This window comes from Choloepus didactylus, chromosome 23, assembly GCF_015220235.1.
Source record: "Choloepus didactylus isolate mChoDid1 chromosome 23, mChoDid1.pri, whole genome shotgun sequence".
In the NCBI taxonomy this organism is placed as follows: domain Eukaryota; kingdom Metazoa; phylum Chordata; class Mammalia; order Pilosa; family Megalonychidae; genus Choloepus; species Choloepus didactylus.
Genome location: NC_051329.1, coordinates 12,412,716 through 12,436,793, shown reverse-complemented (window position 1 = coordinate 12,436,793; position 24,078 = coordinate 12,412,716). Strand labels below are relative to the sequence as shown.

General features: G+C 49.1%; 1 protein-coding gene across 2 annotated transcripts in view; it reads right to left on the bottom strand.

The window, feature by feature from the left end:
• Positions 1-23,846, bottom strand: part of RPH3A (rabphilin 3A) — a 105,988-nt gene extending 82,142 nt beyond the window's left edge. For both annotated transcript variants that reach the window (XM_037816807.1, XM_037816808.1), the window contains exons 1-2: positions 23,396-23,846; positions 23,151-23,267 (exon numbers count right to left, since the gene is read on the bottom strand). The gene's annotated coding sequence lies outside the window, so the exon portion shown is untranslated. The remainder of the gene's footprint in view (positions 1-23,150; positions 23,268-23,395) is intronic.
• Between the last annotated feature and the right edge of the window lie 232 nt (positions 23,847-24,078).

Genomic DNA, 24,078 nt, shown 5'->3' with positions numbered 1-24,078 from the left:
CTGAGTCACACTGATGGCAGCACATGTGGCATTGCTCTTGCTGGGAAGAAGATCTCCCCAGACAGAGTCACAGAGTCTTTTTTTTCCTGGGGCTCTCCTTGGTTCTGGAGTGCCACTGATCCAAATCTAAAACCCAATCTCTACACAGTCCAGTCAATTACCTGATTGCCTGATAAAGTGGAAACCTGCTGTTGTTGCATTAACCAACCTTATCCTTGTCCTCACTACGCTGTGGCAAACAAGGGAAAGGGGAAAAGCTCAGGACTGATTTTTGGGCTTGCGTACACATGCATGGATACACATGGCCCCGAATGGGAAAATGTGATTAGACAGGTCTGAGTATTAAAACAAATCATTTAGCTTAATGGCCCCTGGCTGCCGCTCAGGCCCAGGCTGCAAGGAAACTCATTCCCGATTAAAACTTGGCCAGAGCTGACTTTTCTGCAGCCCTGGATCCCACCATCACAGAAGAGAGATGAAATTCCCTGGAGCAGAAAGGGACACTTATCCCCTTATAAATGGCATTGGTGCCCACCTCCTTATTCGAGGGTCATATTCACAAATTACAGGTGGGAGATGCAGCATTCCCACTTTTCAGATGAGGAAACAGAGGCCCTGGCTTGTCCAGGTCACACTGACAGCAGGTGGAATATCCAACCTGGGTCTTGCATAAATGAGCCTCCTGATCACCCAGTTCTATAGTCTGTTGGGGCAAATAATACTACTATTCAGTTAAACATATTAATTTGCCATTTTTATTGGATCAGAATGGTGGCAGTGTGGCAGCATCGTATGGTTCAGCATAATAATAGAATAGCCCTGCTGGATATTTTCTGTTCACCCTTCCAGATCCACTCACCCTCCCCCTGCTCTGGGCCCTGGGAGGTTGATCTGTGTGGATGACGCCATCGGGCCAGCTTGCCCTCTGCCTTCTGGCTGGCTTTGTCCAGTGGGAGGCACTAGTGGATGATTGGCGGGAGGGAGGACAGGGAGGCTGGGGTCACCATGGATTGGCTCCGCCCCTCTCCCCAAGGTTATGGCCCCCTGAAGAGGACCTCGCCACACAAGCCTTTTCCATCTGGGCCCAGTAATTGCCCCACCCCAGGTCTAGGGATGGAAATGGCTACCCAATCTTGCTAGTCCTGGGGCTTGAGCATCTCTTGCTGCTTTCCCCTGAGCTTGCTGTCGGCCTACCCCTCTGTAAACAGCCACGTCATTAACTCTCCCCACTTACTCCTTTGTGGGTGCCACCAGCTTCTGAGTGACTGCTATATCCCAGGCTCAGTTCCAGGCAACTGACTCAGACAGTTCTCACAGTGATCTGATAAACTATGATCACTCCCCTTTGGCAGGAAAGATGCCTGGAGCACAGAGAGGTTAGGCAGCTTCCCCCAGGCCACACAGCTGGCAGTCTGGCTTCAGGGCCTGTGCTCCTGACCCGTCCCCTCTTCTGTTCTCAGGGTCTGTACTGAGCAGCTGGGCAGAGGCAGGTCCTCAGGTGGGCACTTTCCAGATACCACCTCATTTAATCCTCACCACAACCCTACGTGGTAAGCACTGAGGTAACTCCCATTTCACAGAGGAGGCAACTGAATCTCCGAGGGGTGAATTAAGGTCACAGAGTGAGAATATGATGGAGCCAGCCAGTGTATAAAGTCTGGTGTTTCTCTTTTTGGGTGCTGTTCCAGTTTGCTAATGCTGCTGGAATGCAAAACACCAGAAATGGATTGGCTTTTATAAAGGGGGTTTATTTGGTTACACAGTTACAGTCTTAAGGCCATAAAGTGTCCAAGGTAAGGCATCAACAATCAGGTACCTTCACTGGAGGATGGCCAGTGGCATCCGGAAAACCTCTGTTAGCTGGGAAGGCACGTGGCTGGCATCTGCTCCAGAGTTCTGGTTTCAAAATGGCTTTCTCCCAGGATGTTCCTCCCTAGGCTTCAGCTCCTCTAAAATGTCACTCTTAGTTGCTCTTGGGGCGTTTGTCTTCTCTTAGATTCTCCGGAGCAAAAGTCTGCTTTCAAAGGCCATCTCCAAAATATCTCTGTAAGCTGAAGTTCCTCTCTCAGCTCCTGTGCATTCTTCAAAGTGTCCCTCTTGGCTGTAGCAAGCTCACTCCTTCTGTCTGAGCTTATATAGTGCTCTAGTAAACCAATCAAGGCCCATGCTGAATGGGCAGGGCCATGTCTCCACGGAAATTATCTAATGAAAGATCTTGCCCACAGTTGAGTGATCACAGCTCCATGGAAACATCCAATCAAAAGTCAACACCAATATGATTCCTGCCCACACATGACTGCATCAAAGATAATGGCATTTTGGGGGACATAATACATCCAAACCAGCACAGGTGCCAACACTGTTACCAGGCTCTTTTAATACAGCTGCCCTGGCCAGATCTAGCACCAACGGGTGAAAGGTGCAGTAAGGAAGAGGCTGGCTTAACGCAAGGAACAGCGTTCTAACATCAGAGCTATCTAAAGGGAGGTATGCTACTTTGAAAGATAATGAGTTCCCAGTCACTAGAGGTAATCAAGCACAGACAGCAAAACCACTTCTTTGGGTTTTTGCAAAAAGGGCAATGCGCTTTCCTCAAACTGCCCCTTTCTGCCTTTGGGAAGAAATGGTTCAAGGCATGGACGCTTCCCTTTCAACATCTTGACGTGGCCTGACCCTCTTGTCAAGAGGCAGAACCAGTCTCTGGTTGCCAGACAGAAAGTTCAAGGGCTCTGACTAGGATGGTTCCTGCCCTGGAAAATCAAACATTTTCACTCCATCCTTGCACAGAAGAGGTACTTAGGGCCCATGGAAGGGCTCTCCTTGTCTTCTTGCCTTGCCGCCACATGTGCACACACACACACGCACACACCCACACGCACATGGCCACTCCATCACCTGCACACCTGGCACCACACTCCCATCCACAGCACACCCCAGGCACCCACCCCCCTCCCCCATGCTCACTCACATACACGCTCATGCAAAGGCACCCCCCCTCCATTTACCCCAAGCCACTTCCAGATACCACGCTCACCTGCATACTCCCATCACACACCCCGATCCCTGCAGCCCCCTTCCCACCCACCACAACCCACTTCCACTTCCAGGCCCCTATACTCACACTATACATCCGCACACCCCTACTGCACCTGCCTCACACACACACACACACACACACACACACACACGCGTACAAACAACCCCTCGTTTCTCCCACAGTAAAACCTGCACGCTGGTATCTTCCATCCAGGGTGGTGATTAGGAGTGCAGGCTTTGGCGCCATGGACCCAGGCTCAACCCCTCACGAACCTCAAGCTGGGTGAGACTGGGCAAACTACTAACGCGAGCCTCGGTTTTCTCCCCTGTCGATTGGGCCCCTAACAGCCCCTACTCCATAGGATTGTTGAGAGGTGGAAATGAAAAGTAACGTGTAGGGAGCACCAGCCTGGTACCTGCACGGGGTAAACCTTCACCTGCCAGGACCCCCGTCCCCCCAAAATCATGTTTGCCTCGAGTCTCTGTCAAGAGTCCAAGTGTGGATTTAAGAAACCCAAGACCACTTCACCAAGAACACAAAGCCTCTCTGTTTCCGTGAATAACAGATCCTCGAGCCTGCCTCCATCCACCCCCTCTCCGGCCCAGGCCCTCCCGCTGCCACAGCTCTTGCCTGAGGGGTCTACAGCTATACCCCCAGCTCTCGCCCCGTTTTGGGGGTGCTGTTCCCTCCCATTTCAGGGCCAGGGTGCTAAGAGCGCCTCTTTATTGCTAGCCCTAGGATGTGTCACTCTCCATGGCTGGTTTTCCTTTATCCCACGCACACCTTTGTCCTTTTTGAGAACTCTCCTCAAATTACACAATTTGACTTGCCGTCTGCTTCCTGCTTGGACCCTGACTGACACCAACAGCATCAACTGTGTGTGTTTTCCACGAAGACAGAAAACATCAGCAACAATAAACGTGAAGCCCTCATTCCTGAGAAATGCTAAGTAGAAGCAGCACTGCGCCAGAGCCAGGGTTCAGGACGGGAGACTGCGGCATACATGCTTTATCCTCCCCTCCCCAAATTAGTGAACAGGTGAAGGAGTGTGTGTATGCGTGTGTGTGTGTGTGCGCATGTGCCGGGGTGAAATCAGCGGTTGATACTCTTTCTAAACGTTGGCATCCACCACTCATGTATGATTTGATTTATACTTTTCTCCCCGAAGTTCATGTATCAGAAGGTACCAAGGTAGAATTTCTCACCCCCTGAAATGCTTGCACTCCTCCATTCACCCCCAATTCCCAGATCAAATCTTATATGTTCTTATATGTCCCGGCTCTAGGTGTGGTGGTCACGTGATCCCAGCCTGGCCAAGCAGCATATTCTCCTCCTCTAGATAGAATCAGTTCAAAATTAGATAAGTCACCCAGTCCAGGCCAATTAGACTCAATTCTGGGACTCTAGTTGGGATTTTAGGTAGGAGGTTTTCTTTTTTTTCCCTACGGGGCTGAAGCTGGGATGAGACAAACGAGGAGTTGGTGGGCTTCCACCAGGTGGAGAAAGCTGCCTGAGTGAAGCCCACCCAGAAGAAAACAGAACCAAGGATGAGAGCTTGGTTCTGACGATATTGCTGAGCCACTGGGTCCAGCCATGTCTGAGCCATATGTTGTGAACTTCTTAGTTCCATAAGTCTATTAATGCCTCTTTGTATCACTTGAATTAGTCTGAGTTAGCTTTGCAAGCAATGCGGTCAACAACAGATACAAGACACACATATTGATACATACACATATGCACAGATGAAATAGATAATATATCAATAATATATAAAATATAATACATTATATATATTATATATATGAAATTCTATAATAACCAGCAAGTGCCCCTACCTTTCCACTTATCCTCTTAAACCGAGGAATATTAAGTGAGACTGATGTTTGATAGTTTGGTCTGTTTACTGTTTTTCATTTTTCAGAGCATGGTAGAAGCAAGGGGCAGATAATGAGATAATTGAGGCAAAGAGGCAATTTTGGAGGAAAGCTGCCAGGCCCATGGCTTGTTTCCTGGTTAGCTTCTCCCACAAGAAACCAAAGGTGCACTTCGATCCCCGTCCTCCACTGTCACCTTTTGGGAGCAAAACAAGGTGAAGGAGAAGAAGGAAAACCAGCCAAGAGTGAACACATTGGCTTGGGGGTTCACCAGGGACTTACAGGAATCATCTAGCACACAGCCTTCCTGGAGTCTGATCAGATAATGAGCCAGGGCTGGGCAGCAAATGAGTTTATAAGTGTATTTTCAATCCCCAGCTTCCGCAGAACATGCTCGGAGGCAAGAGGTTTGCAGTGAGCTAAGGATGAGCCATTGTGGTTGCAAATGGTTCATGCCAACCCAGGCTACCAGCTCAGTTCCTGCAATGAAATGGATCACTGCTGGGAACTGCCACTGAGGGTATAGGAAGGTTCCCCACTCGTAAAGCCAAGTGCAGGTGAGGATTGAGTTCCCTCAGCCCTCATTTCCAGTTCTTTCTTAATGAGAGAAAGGAGGTTTAAAGGTCATTTCTTCCTAAAAGAAGAACTGAAGCTTTGCAAAGTTGTCTGGTTTTGAGCGGCTAAGCTGTCATAGGAAAGTCAAGAAAGGAAAGTGAAGCGTCCCCAACCAGCTTTCTTGCCTCCTCACTTAGCTCTTTCTCATCATAAGAGCTGGGGATGTGGAAGTCTTGAATAGAAAACCAAGCTGTGAAACAGCTGAAGCTAGCAAAAGGAGGCCCTGGTTAAGGGTCTGATTTGGAGGCAAGAGGACACGAAGGCAATGGTCAGCTCCCCCTGAGTCATTTGGCCATGTGGTGTCCTCAGCCCCTCTCCTCAATAATGACCTCTCCAGGAAGGCACCTGTGTTCAGCTTAGGGACCCGTTTGACATGAAGGGGCTGAATTCAGGTACTTCCCTGGGGCTAGTCCTAGATCTGCTGCTTGCTAGCCTAAAACCGTGGGCAAATTACTTATCCCCTCTGTGCCTCAGTTTCCTTATCTGAAAAGTGGGGCTCACCATTGTACCTTCTTCCCAGAGCTGATGGGAGAATTGGATAAAAATGCTCAATAACTGGGCACTCTGATTTTAGGACAATGACGATTCTAGTATGAAGTCCTCATTGAGAACCATAACCTGTAAGGTCTGAACACATACCCAGCTCCTCTTGTTTTTTTTTTTCTGTCTTCAGCACCTTCATGTCAACCTGTCCTCTACTAGGTGTGGCAACTCCAGACTGGGGAGCCTTGAGGGCTTATTTAAAATTCTTGGACTATGAGGGCAACAGGGCAGATCCGGCAACCGGAAGGAAATGGTTAAGAACCGTCAAAAGATACTGACACACTGCAGGGTCACCCTTGGTGTTTTCCGCATTTGCACAACACTTTCAGACCCCACAAGGATTTCACAAGCATCTCTCTTAAGCCGCATAATTTCCCCATAAGTCAGGTGAGATGGGAGGTTAGGAGCCCGCTTTACAGATGCCAGAACTGAGGACCCATAAGGTAAGATGACTAGTGGCAAACAGAGGGGCTGCCTTAGAACAAAGGGCCGTGTCCCTGGCTGTACCCTAGAATCACCTGGGGGTGGTGTTAGAAATGCCAATGCCAGGACCCCATCCCACCCCAGCATAAGCAGAAACTCTAGGGGGAGGGTCCCAGCATCAATACTTTTCAAAAGTCCCCCGTCATTACTATGTGCAGCCAAGACTGAGAACCGCCAGCTCAGAACCACCTGTTTTCCAATCCCCACCAATACCAGGTTCCCTTCCTTCGTTCCTTCCTGTTGAGTGTACAACAGGATCACCCGGGGCGAGATCAGGGTGGGGTGGGGGGCTCGTTAAACATAGCTCGATGCCCTCTCTCCAATCCCCGAGTTTCTGATTCAGGAGGTCTGGGGTAGAGCCCAAGACTGCATTTCTTGTAAGTTCCAGGCGACACTGAGAATTGCTGTTTCATGCAATGCTAGAACGGAACCCAGGGGACCAAATTCCCTGCCCCCCAGTTTCCCTTCTGGGCTATCTTTCCCTGGGTCAGGACAAATAACTCTGGTGTGTTGTTCAACACCTACCAGAGACCAGGGAAAGCCAGGTGAGGCTGAGGGCTTTTTGGCTTTTCCTTCTTTTCTTTTAAAAATAATTCACCACTTAAGGGACTATCCCTGGTCATTTGCTGATTGTTCTTCTGCAACAAACCCTCAGCCTGCAATGCAGGTCTACTTAAATACTGAATAAGCCTGCCGCTCCACCAGCTGCCACTGGCAGGGCTAGCCTAATGTTGATATTGACAAAGTCTTAATGGAATTAATCGGGTTAAAAGATCAGATTGCTGAGCTGGTTTTATAAAAGACCTTCAGTTTCTTCTTGGTCCTGACATCTCCGGGACATCAACACCTTCTCTCTCCACACCTCCCACCCCTTCCTGTGCTTGGGAATTTTCTTTTTCTTTTGCTGCTGTTGCTGTTCAATGAGCTGTAGGTTAGCTGGAGCAGCCTGCAGAGCAGATGAGATTTCAAACAGCAGCAAGGAGCATTAGCTTGATGCAGTGAGTGTTCATATAGCCTACAAGTGTTGCTCGAGCACCTACTGTGTGCCAGGCGCTGTGCATGGCGCTGGGGATACAGCTGTGAGTAAAGCCGTGAATCATCCCTGTTCTGGTGGAGTGGACATTCTAGCAGGGGAAATAGTGAGCAAACGAGTGTGTCACACGGTGCTAAATGCAATGGCTACCAATAAAGCAGGAAAGGGGAAGGAGAGTTCTGGGCATGGGGCGGGGGGTGGGTGCAATTTTAAATAAGGTGATCAGAAAAGGCCTCAGAGAGGTGACATGCAAGTAAAGGTCTAAGAGAGGCGAGGCAGTGTGCAGAAAGGTGGAAAGGATTAATAGTACCCCTTCTAGAAGGGTGAGCTCTGAGCTTTCATCATCATCACCATGAAAATAAAAATGAATGTTCATTGAGCACCTACTATGTGCCAAGCCCTGTTCCAAGCAAAGACTACGTATTGGTTTATTATAGTCCCAAGACAACACAATGAGGTGTTGTTATCCCCATTTTCCAGATGGGGAGATGAGTCCAGAGAGATTTAGCAACTTGCTCAAGGTTATGCAGCAGCAGAGCTGGAATTTAAACCCCGGTTGACTGGCAACCATCCCTCCTCCCTCCCTCTATTCTCACTCCCCATGTTTTCAGACAAGGGTCCCACCTTCTTGGTCAATTGCAGGACAAAATCTCTCCCTGGCGAAGGTTCCAATGACCTCCTCCTTTTCAGGAAGTCCGTGCTGTCAACGGAGGTAGAGCAATTGGGGAGGGCTTGGCCAATAAATGCAGCCCTTTTTGAGGTATTTGTCAAGTCTCCCCAAGTTCCTCTCCTACACATGAATCTGCACTACAGCTAGACTGGCCTTTTCAAAACACAGATCTGATCAGGTCATTCTTCTGTTTGTGAAATGCAGGGAATCCTCCATCGCTCTCAGGATAGACAAATTGCCACACCCTGGTCCTGCCGGGACCACTGGCCTCCTCTCACACTGTGCTCCTCCCCACTCCATGCTCCAGCTATGCTGGCCTTCTTTCAGAGCCTTGGATGCCACCTCAGAGACTTTGCACACCCTGGTCCTACTGCCAGGACCATGAGGGAAGTTATCAATCTAAATTGCTTACTGCTATGTTCTTTTCTGCAATCTTTACTCAGTTAACTCCTATTCATCCTTCAGCTCTCAGGTCAAATGTCACCTCCTCAGGAAGCCCTCCCAGATTTGGTCAGATTGTTTTGTGACACGCTTTCATAGACCTGTGCTCTTCTCCTCAGGGCCCTTGCCTTGGTTTGTAACTATACATCCATTTGCCTGATTATTGATTCATGTCTACTTCCCCAGTAGACTCTACACTCCATGAGGGAAGGTACCAAATAGAAACTGTTCACTGTTACGTCCCAGCACTGAGCATGGAGTTGACAAGTATTATAAATAACCAAATAGTAGATGAGGACCCCACCCAACCTCCAAATATTTCTGAGAAAACAGGAAATCACTTTCTAACCAGGTCTTTAAAATATTTTTCATACTATGCAGCATTCTTTCTTCTTCTCTCCTGATTCACTTTATTTTGAATAACAAAATAACTTAAGCAAATTCTTCCTAAATTTTTCAACCATCATATAACTCCAAATGGTATCTCTTCCTTTTTCCCTTTCTTCAACAAAAGGTATTTGCAGTAGATGATCTTTGTTAATGTTATAAAACTTTACTTACTTACCTGTTTTGCTAAGTGGCTCTTTAAAAATCATGTATCAGTGGAGGAAAAGTAGTTTTATGGATTAACTGATTTTTAAATATACCATGATTTTACGTATGTATGCCTAATACAATTAATGAATCAAATATCATAAATGGATATTTGACAATTGCATCTACATCCCCAAAAGGTTCTTTAAGTTGAGTGAAACATTTCGTGTTGACGTAGGGAGGGGGCTTGATCTTTTTATTGAGAAAATGTGGAATTGAAGGTCTGCCTTGTATTTGGGACCATCTGATTGACATGGTAGTAAATTCTCAATAAATATTTATTGCATGAATGAAAAATTATATGTTAATTGAGGGAGGTCCCAAACGACAGTGCAGGGGAGACTTCCAAATGATCCCCCTAAATACACACTCAGATTTTTAGTTTCATGCATCCACCCCCTAATGTGCATTTTGTTCTCCAGCGTCATGCTCTGTCTTAGGAACTGTATGGCTTCAGTTTAGCTCCAGTAGGCAAAATGAGCAGAAGCAACAGGAGGCCGGCTGTACTGGACGTCAGAAGGAGCGGCCAGGTAACTGGGCCTGTCTGAGAGTGCACAGAATGCCTCTGTAACATGCTGGAGGTATCCGGGTCCATGGTCTGGGAGGTATAAAGAGAATTCACCCACCAGAAAGAGCAGCTTTCCTCCAAGAATGGCCCATGGACCAGCTGCAACTGAACCACTCAGGAAATGTTTTAAACTGCAGATTTCTGGGCACTTCCCCCAACCTCCTGAATTAGAATTTATAGGGATGGATCTTAATCTGTATTTTTAAAAAATACTCCCAGGAGATGTCTGATAACCCCTGAGGTCAATAATTGAACAAAATAAGCTCCCTTCCATGTTTAAGGGCAACCTCCCCCAAGTTTTGTAATTGTTGTTATTTATATTTGCCAAGGAAGGGGGCTGAAAAATAAAATGAAAAATGAACTACCACCAACTATTTCCCATGTTTCATTTTTCAGAAATACATTTTAACATTAAACAAGTAGAAAGGACCTAAGGTCAGGTTAGAGGAAAATTGTTTCTAGGAAAATTTCGTTGGCAGCATTTTACCCATCTATAAATATCTGCTTTCCTCCTTTCACCATGGCCAGGGGGAAATTTATCGTGGACCAGATTAGAGTTTGGAAACCACTAGCCTAAGTAGGTGACCTTCAAGAGCCTTCCTGAACTAGGAGGGTCCAAAGATCTGAGCATCCACATGGGTTGCTAAGAAATAACAACAAAATTGATGATGATGATGATGACAACGAAAACAGCAATGACACTGTCCTATGAGCTCTGCTTGTATGAACCCATTTGATTGTCACAAGACCCTTACAGAATATGTACTATTATTAACAGCATCCCCATTTTACAGTCGAAAAAACTGAGGTACAGAGAGCTTTAGTAACTGGCCAATTCTGCAGAGCTTGATAGGGGTGAACTGGAGATTTGAACCAGAGACTGGCTCTCCCCATCGAGCGCCTAGCAGCTGTGCTATGCCACCTGCAAGCCAGGTTTCACAAGGGCAACTAATGTCTGAGACACAGACATTCGGGCCTGAAACAACTACTGATGGGGTAAAGAACAGAAAGCCCAAAGTTTTGCTGGTGGCACATGCCGCTGAGGTGGGGGGCAGAGGCCAGGAGCTGGGAAGGTCCCACCTTTCCTGACAGCGGGGAAGCAGCCCATGGAGCCCTGTTGGTTTACCCTGGAGCTACGGCTCATAAGGGGGGCATCAGCCACCTGTTGGGGATTGAATCACGTCCTCCACAAAAGGCAAGTTCAGTTCCCAACCCCTGTCCTGTGGGTGTGAACCCATTTGCGAATAGGACCTTTAAAGATGTGTACTAAGGCTGCAGTCTTTGTAAACAAAGGAAATTGGACACAGAGAAGAAGCCATGGGGAGAAGCTGAAAGTCAATGGAACACAGAAGAGAAAGGAAAAGATATTGTTGTGTGCATCACCATGTGATGGAAAAATCGAGGAACCTCAAAGATTGCTGGCCAACTAGAAGGTACGGACCCCAGGAGGAAGCAAGCCTTCTAGCCCCTGAAACCCCGAGCCAATAAATTCCTGTTGTTAAGCCAACCCATTGTACGGTACTTGTTTTAACAGCCGAGACACTAAAACACTCACCTTTTGGAAAGAACCTGCTGCCGTGTGGCCAGGTATTCCTTGGCTTGGAGCAGGTGTAGCCTCCACTTGCACCCACCTGGGGGTGCTCACAGGCACACCTGCTGGGGCCCCCCAGGAAGGATCCCAAGGCCATCACATTAACCATCTGCTTTGTTCTGGCCTGTCTCATGGGGAGGTGACCCCAGGTCTGTCCATGACTGTCGCTGGCCAGTGGACCTGGAGCCTGGAGCTTTGCAGTGTGCCCTTCGTCATCCCTGGAGACTAATCCTGGTCCTAGTTCCTAGCTCACCTTGTGACCTTCAGAAATTGGTTCACCTGTATGGGGCTTAGTGCCAACTCTCTCCTTCAAAAGATTGTGAAATATCTCAATAAAATCTGCAGATTCAAAAAGAAGATTACTGTGAAGCTACTTGCATCTAGAAGTACTTTCTTTTAAAAATGTTAAGTCCTATGCAAAAATAAACAGGTAACATTTATACGGTTTGTCATGTGTTGGGCACTGTTCCAAGTTCTTCATCTATATTAACTCATGTAATCACATAGCAACTCATGACGGAGAGGCTATTATAATTCCCATCCTACAGGTGGATAAACTGAGGCCAGAGGGGTCAAGTAACTTGTCTAAGGTTAAGGCTGGCAAGCAGCACAGCTGGGATTAGAACCACCAAGCACACTGCCCCCTACCAGTCAGTGCGGCCCTGTTCTTTTTCGGTATGACGTCGATGGTTTCAGCTGAAGAAATAGAGAATTTGATTTCCACAATGCTCGCTCTCTATTTTTTAATTTTCTAAGTTGCTTGACCTTCACCACAACTCTAACAGGTAAGCAAAGTTATGGTTATTGTTCCATTTTACAGAGTAGAAAAAATGAAGCCCTGGGAAGTTCATTTCCTTGCTACGAAAATTAAGTGTTTGCTTTGGACATCGGTAAGATTTGGGTCTGAGACCCTGAACCTACCACCGACTGACAGTGCATCTGGGGTGCTGAGGTCACACTGTTCCCTGTAGCCTCAGTGTCTGCCTCAGAATTAGGATGTCAGTGACACGATAACACCTCCTTCCCAGTGCTTTGGAGGGACTCACGGAAATGGGAAGCCGGAGCCTAGTGCCCGGTGAGCGCTCTGTGGCTCCGTGGACCAGCCTGCCCCCAGTGCGTCTGCCGCCTGAACTGAAACCACAGCTCGAGGTGACAAGTGCCTCTGTGGCACGGCTGGGGCTCGATCCAAAGGGATGGACTTGGCTCAGTGTTCTTTCAAGAGGATGACGGAAGGCTGGAAGCAGCAGGTCGGAGGCATGGGGCCACCACATGGCCTGTTCTAACCAGAAATGACAGCCCCACAGTGCCCCATTAGGATAAAGGGCTCCCTTCCCACAACTGCTGCTATGACAACCAGAGGTGGGATTTTCCAGAATCCCAGGGCCTTGGGGTGCCTCTGGGGATCTGTCTGGCCTCTTTCAGGACTCCTACCACCAGCCTCTGTGGCGTTTTACTCTCCAAGCATGTTCAGGGCAACGATGAACCTTTGTATTGCCACCTGTCCATTCCCACAGGCAGGAGACTCTGCAAGAGGAGGAAACCCAAGCCCGGAAACCCAGGGCCTTTTCATATCGAGTGGGAAATGACCACCCAGCAGAGGGGACTGCCTCTCAGCCTCAGCCAGGAACTCACTCCCCAACACACCACTCATGTACACTCACACACACTCGCTCATACACACACAGAGCCACACACTCAAACACACACATATATCCCAAAGACACACACTCACACACACACACTATACACACTCACATACCTGCATGCTCACTCTCACAGTAGATGCAGCAGGACAGGGAGGGGATAAAAACATTTATTTATTCAAACCCCAGGGCTGCCGTTAAAAATATGTATTATATTACAGAAAGCATGCAATGCACCATCTCATTTCACTCTCAAGAAACTTTATGAGATGAATATTATCATCACCCCCATTTTACAGCAGAGGAAACTGAGGCTCAGAGAGGCAAACCACTTTGCTGAAGGTTACACAGCCAGTGAGCATTGGAGTCAGGAATTCAAGTCCAGAGCCGCCTGCTCCAGAGCCTACCCACTCGACACGGCACTACCCAGATGCCCTCTGCACATGCCCGGGCCCGACATCCAGTCGGCGCTCAATGTTTGTTGGAGCAAATAATCAAAAATGAAACAGTAGAAGCATGTACTTGCACCTCCCAAATTACTATTAAATCTCTACTAAAATGGGTCTCTGCCTCCTGAAAGAATCCCAGTTGGGCAGTGCAAGAAAAATCCCAGAAATATTCTGGGTACCTGGAGAGAAACAAATGCAATTTAGGAAAATGAGTATGAAATGGGGGTGAAATGCCTTGGTGCATGGCAACAATTAGAAGAAAAGCTAAAGGATTAGATGCACACAGCAACACGAACAGATCTTACAAACGCAGGGCCAGGTGAAAAAAAGGGCAAAATGATGAGATCAATAACTCAATACCACTTACATAAATTAAAAATACATGTGTTAAAGGTGCATAAACAAACAGAAAAGATGCCCATTAGACAGAACAGAAGAGCTGCCTATGAGCAGAGGGGAATGGGATATGGGATAAAAGAATAAATAATGGAGAAGTGAGACAGGGACCCAAAAGGATCAATGACCTTCATGTTCTAGGAAATGAGAAACCCTCAGCACTTAGGATTACAGCAAAAATTCTGTGCTAATCTGCAAAGGAGATGAGTCCTCCATGGATATCAGAGGTGAGTATCTTCTGTGATTGGCTACAAATGAAGACATTCCCCTCAGAAGCAAAACCTTTCCCGGACACCAACATGTGTGCATCATTTATTTTTCCCTCAGGATTTTTGCTCTAAGCACTTCTCCATTTTCCAGAAGAGGACACACTTCCAGATCCCCTCTTCAAAGAATACACTGAAGGCTGGCTACAGAGGCCTGAAAAAACTAAAGAAACAGCAGCAGACCCCATTCCGAAAGGCAAAGGAAGTGCTTTGCCACACACCTGCAGTCCTGTTCCCTTCTGGGGCACAGGCTCTGTGCCAGGATGGGGGCTTGGCCTGCTCTGTCCTTCGGGGCAGGCCCTCAGCTGATGATTCCCACTTGGGCTCCAGGGAAACAACAGGTAGGTCTCTCATGTTCAGAGGGGAAGCGGCAGATACCCAAAGCCCGCAACTCCCCTCATGTCCGACAGACTTTCCCGCAAGCCCCCTGATCTTCAAACCTTCGGGCGAAAGATTTGGCCAGAAACCCCAGCCTGACATGGTAGCAGCCACTAGCAGTGGTTTCATCGCCTTTGCCAAGTGACAATATTCTGCTTAATCCTGACAGTAATCCAGCCACTACTCATGGGAGAAACCAAATCCCTGTGCTGTTGCCTGTTCTGCTTGGAGAGTGGGACTGAGCAGTTAAGCCAGCTCGGAACGGGCATTTGCAGACCTCCTGGGAAGGTGCCATCACTCTGCACAGCCTGTGGGACTTGCCTCTCAACCCACAGGCCCCTGGTCACAACCAAGGACCTTCTCCATGTCCCCAGAATCACAACTGCTGGACCCTGCCAAGAACACGTCCCACCTCCAGGGGTGGGTCCTCTCTCTTCCCCCACCCCCCATCTGCACCATCAGTGAGACCCCCAGGCTACTCCAAAATACACCCCAAATCTGACTGCTCTGGCCTGTGCCGCCATCACTGGTCTTCCAGCTCCCACACCTGCCTCCTGTGGTGCACTCTCTGCAGAGACCAATACACAGAAATTGTAAATGAGATCATGGCACTCTCCTGCTTAAAAGCCTCCCCTCAAGTAAAACCGAATCCAAGGCTCTTCACCCACCCTAGAAGTCCTGAGGGACCAGCCCACACCCCCTCTCCTGCCTTAGCCACCTCCCTCTCCCCTGTTTTGCTCACACAGGCCTCTTCACTGTCCGCTGGAGACAGGGGCTCCTGCCTGTGCACTTGCCATCCCCCCAGCCTGAGCTGTGCTCCTCTCGGATCTCTGCAGGGCTGGCTTCTTCTAGAAACTCAGCTCTCAATTCAAATGCCGCCATCTCCAAAAGCCTTCCCTGGCCACCCTCTGTAAATCTAAATTAGCTCTCTCCCCCCACCCACCACCTGCCATTCTCTACCATGTCATACTGTCTGTCTCCTTCGCAGCACTTACCGTGGCCTGGAATTATCTTGTTTCAGTGTTTTGCTTGTTTACTGCCTTTGTCTCCCACTAAAGGTATGCTCTGGGAAGGCAAGAAACTTGGGCTCATTCACTGCCACATCCCCAGTGCCCAGGACAGTGCCTGGCACGTGGTAGGACACATTAAACATCAGGGAATGAATGAATTAATGAATGAATGGATGGACGGGGAATAAGTTTGCAGAGAGCAGTGGTTCTCAAAGTGTGGTCCCAGAACCAGCAGTGTCAATATCACCTGGTGTCAGAGATGGAATCATGACCCCACAAAAGGCATGTTCAAGTCCTAAGCCCGGTCCTGCGGGTATAGACCCCCTTGTAAATAGGATCTTTGAAGATGTCACCTGTTAGAGTGAGGCCAGACTGAATGAGGGTGGGCCTCAATCTGACATGGCCTGAAAGCAAAGGAAATCAGACAGGGAAGGAGAAGCCAGAGGAGGAGGCAGAAGGAGAGAGACGGCCAAGTGACCAAGGCAGGGACTGAGCCACTGACAGAATGCTGCAGACTTCCAAGAAAGCATGCCCTGTGATGCCCTGATGTGGGCCTCCTCACCTCCAAAACTGTCGGACAATAAATTCCCGTTGCTTAAGGCCACCGGTAGGTGGGATTTGTCATAGCATCCCTGGCAACTAAGACACCTGGAACTCGTTAGCAATGCACGTTCTTAGGCCCTACCCCAGTCCTACTGATCAGAAACTCTGTGTTTTCAGAAGCCCTCCAAGGGGTTCTGACACAGACTCCCATTTGAGAACTTCTACCATGGAACCATCTCTCACCTGGCTGGAGGGGAATGTCAGTCCAGTCAACAGTGGGGAGTCAGCTCCTTGCCCTTGACTGAATGCCGGGCTCCAGGGGCAGGCCTCTGAGTGCCCAGGGAGGCTTCACGGCCTGGGAGGGCTTCAGGAACCACTGTGCCGTCGCCCCCCGCCCCTTGCTGAGCAGGAAGGCAGGCCATTCATCCTGAAAGCTGAGGCTCGGGCCTTTGGAACAAAATTCCAAGCATCTGGCTTGGTGGTCAGAGACCACCTTGTCCATTTGCCTGGCCTCTCCTGGCTTCAGCACTGAAAGTCCTGCATCCCGGGAAACCCTCAAACCCAGGCAAATGCGGCTGGTCACTCTAATTGGGGTCTCGGGGACTCACAGTGCATTGCCTTCACAAGTCATTTCTGCATGTCAGCACCCGATGAGGCTAAAGATGGGATGAAGAAGGGCCGAGGAGTTGGGGAAGGAAGTGAGGAGGGCAGGAAGTCAGAGGGAGGGAGAAAAGAACTAGAGAAGGGGCAGGAGCAGGGAAACAGAAGGGAGGTGGGGACAAAGAGAAGGGAAGAGAGGAAAGAGAGAACTTTCAAAAGGGTGGAAAAGGTGGAAAGGTGGGAAAGAAAGGGGACAGGGGTAGAGAAAAGGGGGGAGAGAGCCAGAGAGAGAAAGACACAGAGACTTAGAGACACAGCACTATAGAGACAGAGGGAAAAGCAGGCGGGGGGTGAGTGGGTAAAGGGCAGAGAGGAAGGCTGTGGGACAGAAGGGACCACACAGATGCTTCTGGCAGCAGCTTGCATGAAGGCCTCCTGACAAATTTCGAGAAAACATCTCTTCTCAGCAGCCCCAGAACGCCACTCCGTCATCAATGGTTGGCACTCAAATCTGCTTACATAATATGTTCTCTACCAAAAACTGCTTCCATTCACAAGTTTCTGCTTGTCATTGTGTAGGTGCATTAAAGAGAAAAAAAGGAAAGAAAGAAAAGGAAAAGATAGAAAACGGCAGCTGAATGAACTTACTCAGAGGATTATATTGAGAGATGAGGAGAGGGTTTTTTTTTCCTTGCTCTCTAAATAAATCCTTCGCAAACCAAACATCATTATGATGCTGTCAGATGAGTTCCTCTTGTTGATTAATTGCAGGGGGTGGGGGGAGATGGGCAAAAGCCCTAGCTTTCTGAGGCATATTATCGTGTCTCACTAGCTGGATTGCTAAGCCTGAGTCTGACACAGCTCCATTACAATGAAATTGAAGCATGCATTATATCATTAAAGCTAATGACAGCAAGACAATTGCTTGGAGGAAGGCACCGTGACACTCTATGGCAGCCTGGTGCCTCGGGAGGCACCCCACATTCTCCTGGTCCAAATGAGGAGCAGACTTGGGCTGAAAAGAACCATCTCTGTTCCCTCAAGCCCTGAAGGCTTGGCCAGGTGCTGACCATAGCTGCCAACTTGAGTCCCAGGTCCTGCCTGAGAAAGGAGCACCCCCTGGAGTTAACAGGAAATGGGGTCAACCCTTCTGGGTCCAGCTCTACCTCTTGCGGGAAACAGGAGCCAGAGATTCAGTAGCAGAAAATAAAACGCATGTAGGTCTGATTTCTGCCCTGCTCAGCTCCTTGGGGGAAAGGGGGAAATGTGACAAAACATCTGAGGCTCAAAACACACCCAGAACTGTGATACTAACACCTGTGAAGGTGTTTTCCATTAAAATAAGTAAATTAAAAAAACCCTCCTTTCTCTATAGCAGTAGAGGGCTTGTGACAACACACATCCCTGTTGCCTCAGCTCAGAGCTCCTGGGGCAGCAGATGTGGAGTGGACCCAGGGATTTGCCCTTCTAACATGTCCCCAAGTGACACTGATGCTGCAGGTGAGGGGAGAAAGGGGACCACGCTCTGAGAGCCATCATTTCAGGCGAATCAGATTCCCCTAAACATGAAGGGCTTTTTCCCACTCCCCACCCCACCCCACCCCCTGCACAGTGTGAATCCAGCGATATTTGCCTTTCTCTGCTTTTTGCCCCCTCCTTCACCTGCGAACCTAGTACATGCAAAGCACACTTTCCACCCCTCCCCCAAAAATCCACCTCACTTTTAGGAAAGGGTCTTAAACACATGCTCGTTAGGGTGCAATGGCTAATAAGGCTGGATGCATTATCCCAGGCAAAAGCATCTGTCCTTTAACCAAGAGTAAAGCCTTAAGACAAAGAATAAAATTTTAATGATGGAATTTCAGGTTATCAGTGAGCTGTAGAGGGAGAGTGTTTTAGGGGGCCTAAGGGAGCATTCTTTGTAACCCCCCCCTTCAAACGATCACATTTTATAGGTGGCCACTTACTTTATCCAAGCCCCAAAAGGAATTATGTCTTTATCACTATTTTATTTTCAAAGCCCACCATGGTGCCAGGTATACTGTAAGTGTTCCATAAATGTCTGATGCATGAATAAATGGTAATGAGCACTCTGGCAGAAGGACAGAGGACAGCCCTTTGCTGGAAACAGATCCGAGAAGAGGCCAAGCCCTTCCTACCCCTTCACCAATGACTCATCGTAATGAGCAAACACTGACGAAGCTGGACCACTGGCCAAAGGCCCCTCCCCAAACTGACCCATCCACTAATCAATCAGTTGAGGTCTCATTCATTTATTCACTCAGCAAACATTTGCTGAGCACCTCCTGTGTGCTCACCCCAATTTCAAAGGTAAAGATGGAACAATCTCAGCCCTTAAGGGTTTTGCCTGGTAGCCCCTTGGGATCCCTGCCCAGGAGCACTGAGAGAGAGAGAGGGAAAACTTAGATTTCCTAGAGAAAATCCATGGGCCAGAGCTCGTGGGTTGGGATGATTCAGCAAAAGCCTCCCAGGGATTTGGAGGAATAAAAGACTGAGCAGCCATCAGAGCTTCGCCTCCTGGACCCCTTCCTCTGGACCTTGCCCACCACACTGACAACTCTCCTGCCACCTGCTCTGAGCCTTACAAGTCTTAGGAAAAGGAGGTCATTGTGCCCATTTCCTGGATGAAGAAACCGAAGTCCAGAGGCCTCCAGTAACTGCACAAGGACCCCAGAAGGGAGTAAGTGGGACTGGAAGTCCCCTGTCTCTAAGCCTCGTCCTCACTCTCCTGGGTCCCACAGCTGCACGGATGGCCCAGAGGATACACCTTCCTCTTCCTCACACAGCCTTGCTTTGGTCGGGGCCCTTTCACTGTTACCATCACCAACACCATCTCCATCGCTAACATTCATTAGACACTCACTCCTAGCTGGGCTCAGTACTAAGCACTGTGAAAGCATTAACTTCTTGGATTTTCACAACTCCATTATTCTCCCCACTTTACAGATGGGAAAACTGAGGCCAAGAGAGGTGAAGTCACACAACTAGGAGGTGCTGGGGACAGGATTTAAGCCCAGCAGGTCTATTACCAGAGCCTGTGCTCTTACCACGCTATCATAATATATATGATCGAGTGAACTGAGGCTCAGAGGTGTTAGGAGTCTTGCCTGAAGTCCCACGGCAAGAAACCAGAGGAGTCAGAATTCAAACCCAAGTCTGGCTTCCCCAGAGCCCCACACTGCAGCCCTCAGAAGCTCAAATGGCTGGTTAAGGAGGTGGCCGGAATGGGGAACAGGAAGGAAAGGGGGCTACTTCTGTGGTGCCTCCTTCACTCTCGGCACATTGAGGCTCTCCATCTCTGGTGGCAGCTGAATATTTTAAACTCATCGGCTCCAGCCCACCACCACTGGGTGCCAGATTTATTTTTATCCCAGATTACACCTCTTAATAAACCATGCTGTTGGCTTCTCACTGCTTTCACGTCAACTCTCGACTTGTCTGCATTTATGACCAGCTCCCCACTTGCAGGGGATAAAGAGCAGAAAGCAGGGTTATATGTCATGGTGGTTTTTACTAGAAAGTCACAAACCACTCTATAGCCAACACAAAGAGAGGGAGAGGGTTAAATAAAGAGTAACTCCACATCCTACAAACAAAGCTCAGCATGGCCACTCTGACCAGATCACACTTGCCCAGAAAGGAGGCCAGAATGTGTACTGGGCAGCAGGAAAAGAGGAAAGGCAGGGCAAGCTGGTGGGAATGACTCTCCAGGCTGCCCTTGTGGAAATCCAGAATCTCTGGCTGCCGCCTCCCATCCATCAGCAAGAAAGAAAATGTCCCTATTTGTTTCCACTACGCTTCCCTATCACAGTTACTGGCTGGAGCGGTGAGGCTGGAGCTCCCCTCTCAGCCCCCACAAGCTGGGTGGGAGAAGTGGGGGCTGCTGGAACCAGGAGTGAGGGGATGATGCCGGGGTCTTCTCTCTGTAGCCTGATGATTTGAATGCTGCTGTGCCATCACTCGCTCTGTGGGTTTCTTGAAGGGGTTAGGCTAGATCAGAGGTTCTGAATCTGGGGTACCCTGACGGGCTTTCTGGAGGGTCCATGAACCCCCTGGTGTTGTGTGTTTGTATGTATATGTGTCTTTTCAGACAGGAGACTTTCAAAAGAGACCTTGCTATCACCCATTGAGAAAGGTCTCGATGGGGCCTCCCAATGCTGTAAAATCTGCCCCTCTATGAAGCTGAGGCCATCAATAAAGCAAAATTCTCACAAGGGATCCCCATCCCAATTCACTCAAACAGGGCCTCCCTGATACACATGTTAACTTCCCAAATGCTAAGCCCTCCTAGTAGCATGCACGCACACACACACACACACACACACACACACACACACACACACTCCTATCACACACAGAAACTCAGAGCTGGAAGTAGTTTTGGGGTCACCTAGATCAACTGCTTCATTGCACAGATGAGGAAACTGAGGCCCAGAAAGGGGGCAGAGCTAGGGCTAGAACCCAGGTCTCTAGATCGAAGTGCAAGGTTCTTTCCAGAGGCTTCTGTTTCCTTCTCCCTGGTGCAGAACAATGCACCACTTCAAATGTGATAGGAGAGGAGGGAGGGCAGCCTCTTGGATATTGGCCACCCCGAAGGAAGTAAGGCTGGGAGACAGCAAGGAGCTATTCCAGAAGAACCCCCCATCGGGATCAACTGGCCCTGGCTACCTGAGGGCTGGCCCTCATCTGGCATGCTCTGCATGCAGGACCAGTTAACATATCAAAAGACTCCTGCCCTGGGGACCTCATCTCTCCTGCCCTCAGACTCCCCCCAAGCCTCCCCATAATCCAGCAAATAAAGGGTTAATACTCCGCATGACAGGGGACTCCCAGTAACCCCCCCTCCAGGGCCCCAGCCATTGTCCATTCTAATCTGTGTTCAATATTTTAAATATCACCGTGGGCCAGACCCGTGGCTCCTCATTTGAACCCACATTTCCTTTCTTTCATCATTCACCCTTAAGGCTACCCAGGGAGGAAACTAAGGTGACTTCTTCCTCAAGGAACTGCAAGTTCCTCCTCAAGGTCACCCAGCAAGGGAGGCCAGGAAAAGAAGTCAAGGATTTTGAGGCCCAAATCCCTGCCACTAACCACCAGGCAACCCTCCCCCTCTGCCTCACAAGCCCTGCCTGAGCAGGCACAGGCCCCAGGATTTCAGCATCCCTGCTTGGCTCTGGGGCTGGAGAAAAGACTGTGTGTGCCCTGCTTGCATTTCAGGCTTGCCAGTCCCTGGGGCTGATGTTTTATTCCTCCCACCTCCAAGAAAAGAATCTAAAGAGGAAATCCTCAGGGTGCAGAAGCCTGAAGTGGCCCCTGAGATAATAGCAAAGATGCTAAAAATAAGAATATTCATTTTCCCAAAGGTGGATGCAATCAAAGCAGAAAGCAAAGAGAAATCCCTTTTTGATAGGTCATGGATTAGTGGCAAAGACATTTTAAAATTAAATGTGAGCTTTTGGATTCAGTTACAAGGAACCTCCACTTCCTACTCACTAACAGGTTGGTGCAGGCTTATTCCATCAGGATCTGTCAGGAAAAGAAACTAGCACAGGGGTATGGTCTGCCCTGAAACAGATCTGAAGCTGGAGTCTGGAGCCCTTCTCCAGACTCTCAACAAACCCTGTTCCCCTACTTCTCTACCCTGAGACATGTTCGAGGATGGAGTCTCCCAAATGGGTGCCTTGGAGCACCCACCCTCCCCATACACTTACAGGTTACACGACCTGTGAAAATAAAATGTTTGCTCAGCAGCCTGCTCCTTTCTGGTCTGCCTGACCACTTATTCCATGCAAAATGTGGCCTTTCAATGGCTCCCAGGACCCCCCATCTCAGGAAAATAAGAACAGCCAAGCTTGCAAAAACCACCACAATTAAATTACTCAGCTGTTCCTGGAAGATGGTACAATCAGAGCCCTGTCCTGTGCAAGTCTCGCCTGGTATACCCAGGCAAGGGCTAACCTTCCAGCCTCAGGTAACCTGCTCCCATCCAGGACCAAGGTGCTCACCCACCACGTCAGAACACCCAGAGACCCTCCAAGCCAGCTTGGCCAGCTCCATTAAGGGTTAATTCACTCAGAGAACTGCTGGCTACTTTCAATAGCTTCTGCTGCAGGGGAGAGGGCAAACTGGATGGAAGCTGCAATTTTGATCATATTGCCTAAAACCTGATCCCGTTTTATCCCCTCCTTGGACACTTGAGCTGAAATCTCATTTGGTTTGGGGGTGCTGCTTAGGTGACAAAACACCGCAGACTGTGGGCAAATAAATGTGGTCATTCCTCAATACCACCCCCCCACCCAGCCATCCTTTACCCCACCACTCATGCACATACCTCGTTGCAATTGGCATTCCAAGACCCCTAAACCATTTGCACAACCAAGAAGAGTACCACTTACCAAAACCGGAGGATTGCAGGGAAACGGGTGAACCAAATTCTTGCCAACTCCTCCCTTTCCTGCTGGTGGGAAGATGCTAAGTCCTGATGACTTGGTTTGAAAGCTCAGCGGAGGTGCCTGAAAGAAAATTGTTCATTTGACTCTCCTACTCTTCCCAAAATAAAATCAAGGCACCAGCACACACACACACACACAAACACACCAACTATCCCTAAATAATGCAGGACCAAGACAAAAAGAAATACCAGTGCCAGAAGAGGAGAAACTCAGACCAGTCAGTGGACAAGAGACAGACAGTGGCTCCCGCAGGCTGCCCTCCACATGGATGAAGGTTTTCGCTCTCTGAGCCTTTCTGTCTCTTTCTCTCTCTGCCGTCTGCCTAGGCAACTCCGGGCTGCTAGCAGTAGACAATCAATTGCTTCCTGAGCGCCCGAATCAGCAGCGGCTGCCACCACTGCTGCAAAGCCCTGTGTGAACAAGGGGGGTGGAGGGGGCAGCAGCTTCGCGGCGCAGGGGGAATTAAGCCTGCCTCCCACCCGTGATTTATGTGTGAGGTGCCTGGAAAAAGAGAGGTGGGAGGCCGAGAGGATAAGCTCCACGCGCCGCAGAACCCAGCTGGTCGAAATGGCTTGCTGTCAGGGGATTGGCGGTCAGCACCGCGGACAGCGCTAAAATGCAGCAGCGGAGGGGATGGGAGAGAGGCGAACCCCCAGGCAGAGAAGTTAAGTTATTGGATGGTTCGAGCAGAGAAGGGGGAGTCCAGAGACGTGGGGGACGGGACTTCTCGACATCACACAGTGAAGTCAATGACAGCCTACCCACCACACACTTGTTCTAATATTGTCGCTCACTCCCAGAGCAAAGGAGCTGTAACTTCCGCAGTCCCTCTCCCCGCCCCACATACCACACGCCCCCAGACCTTCACTGC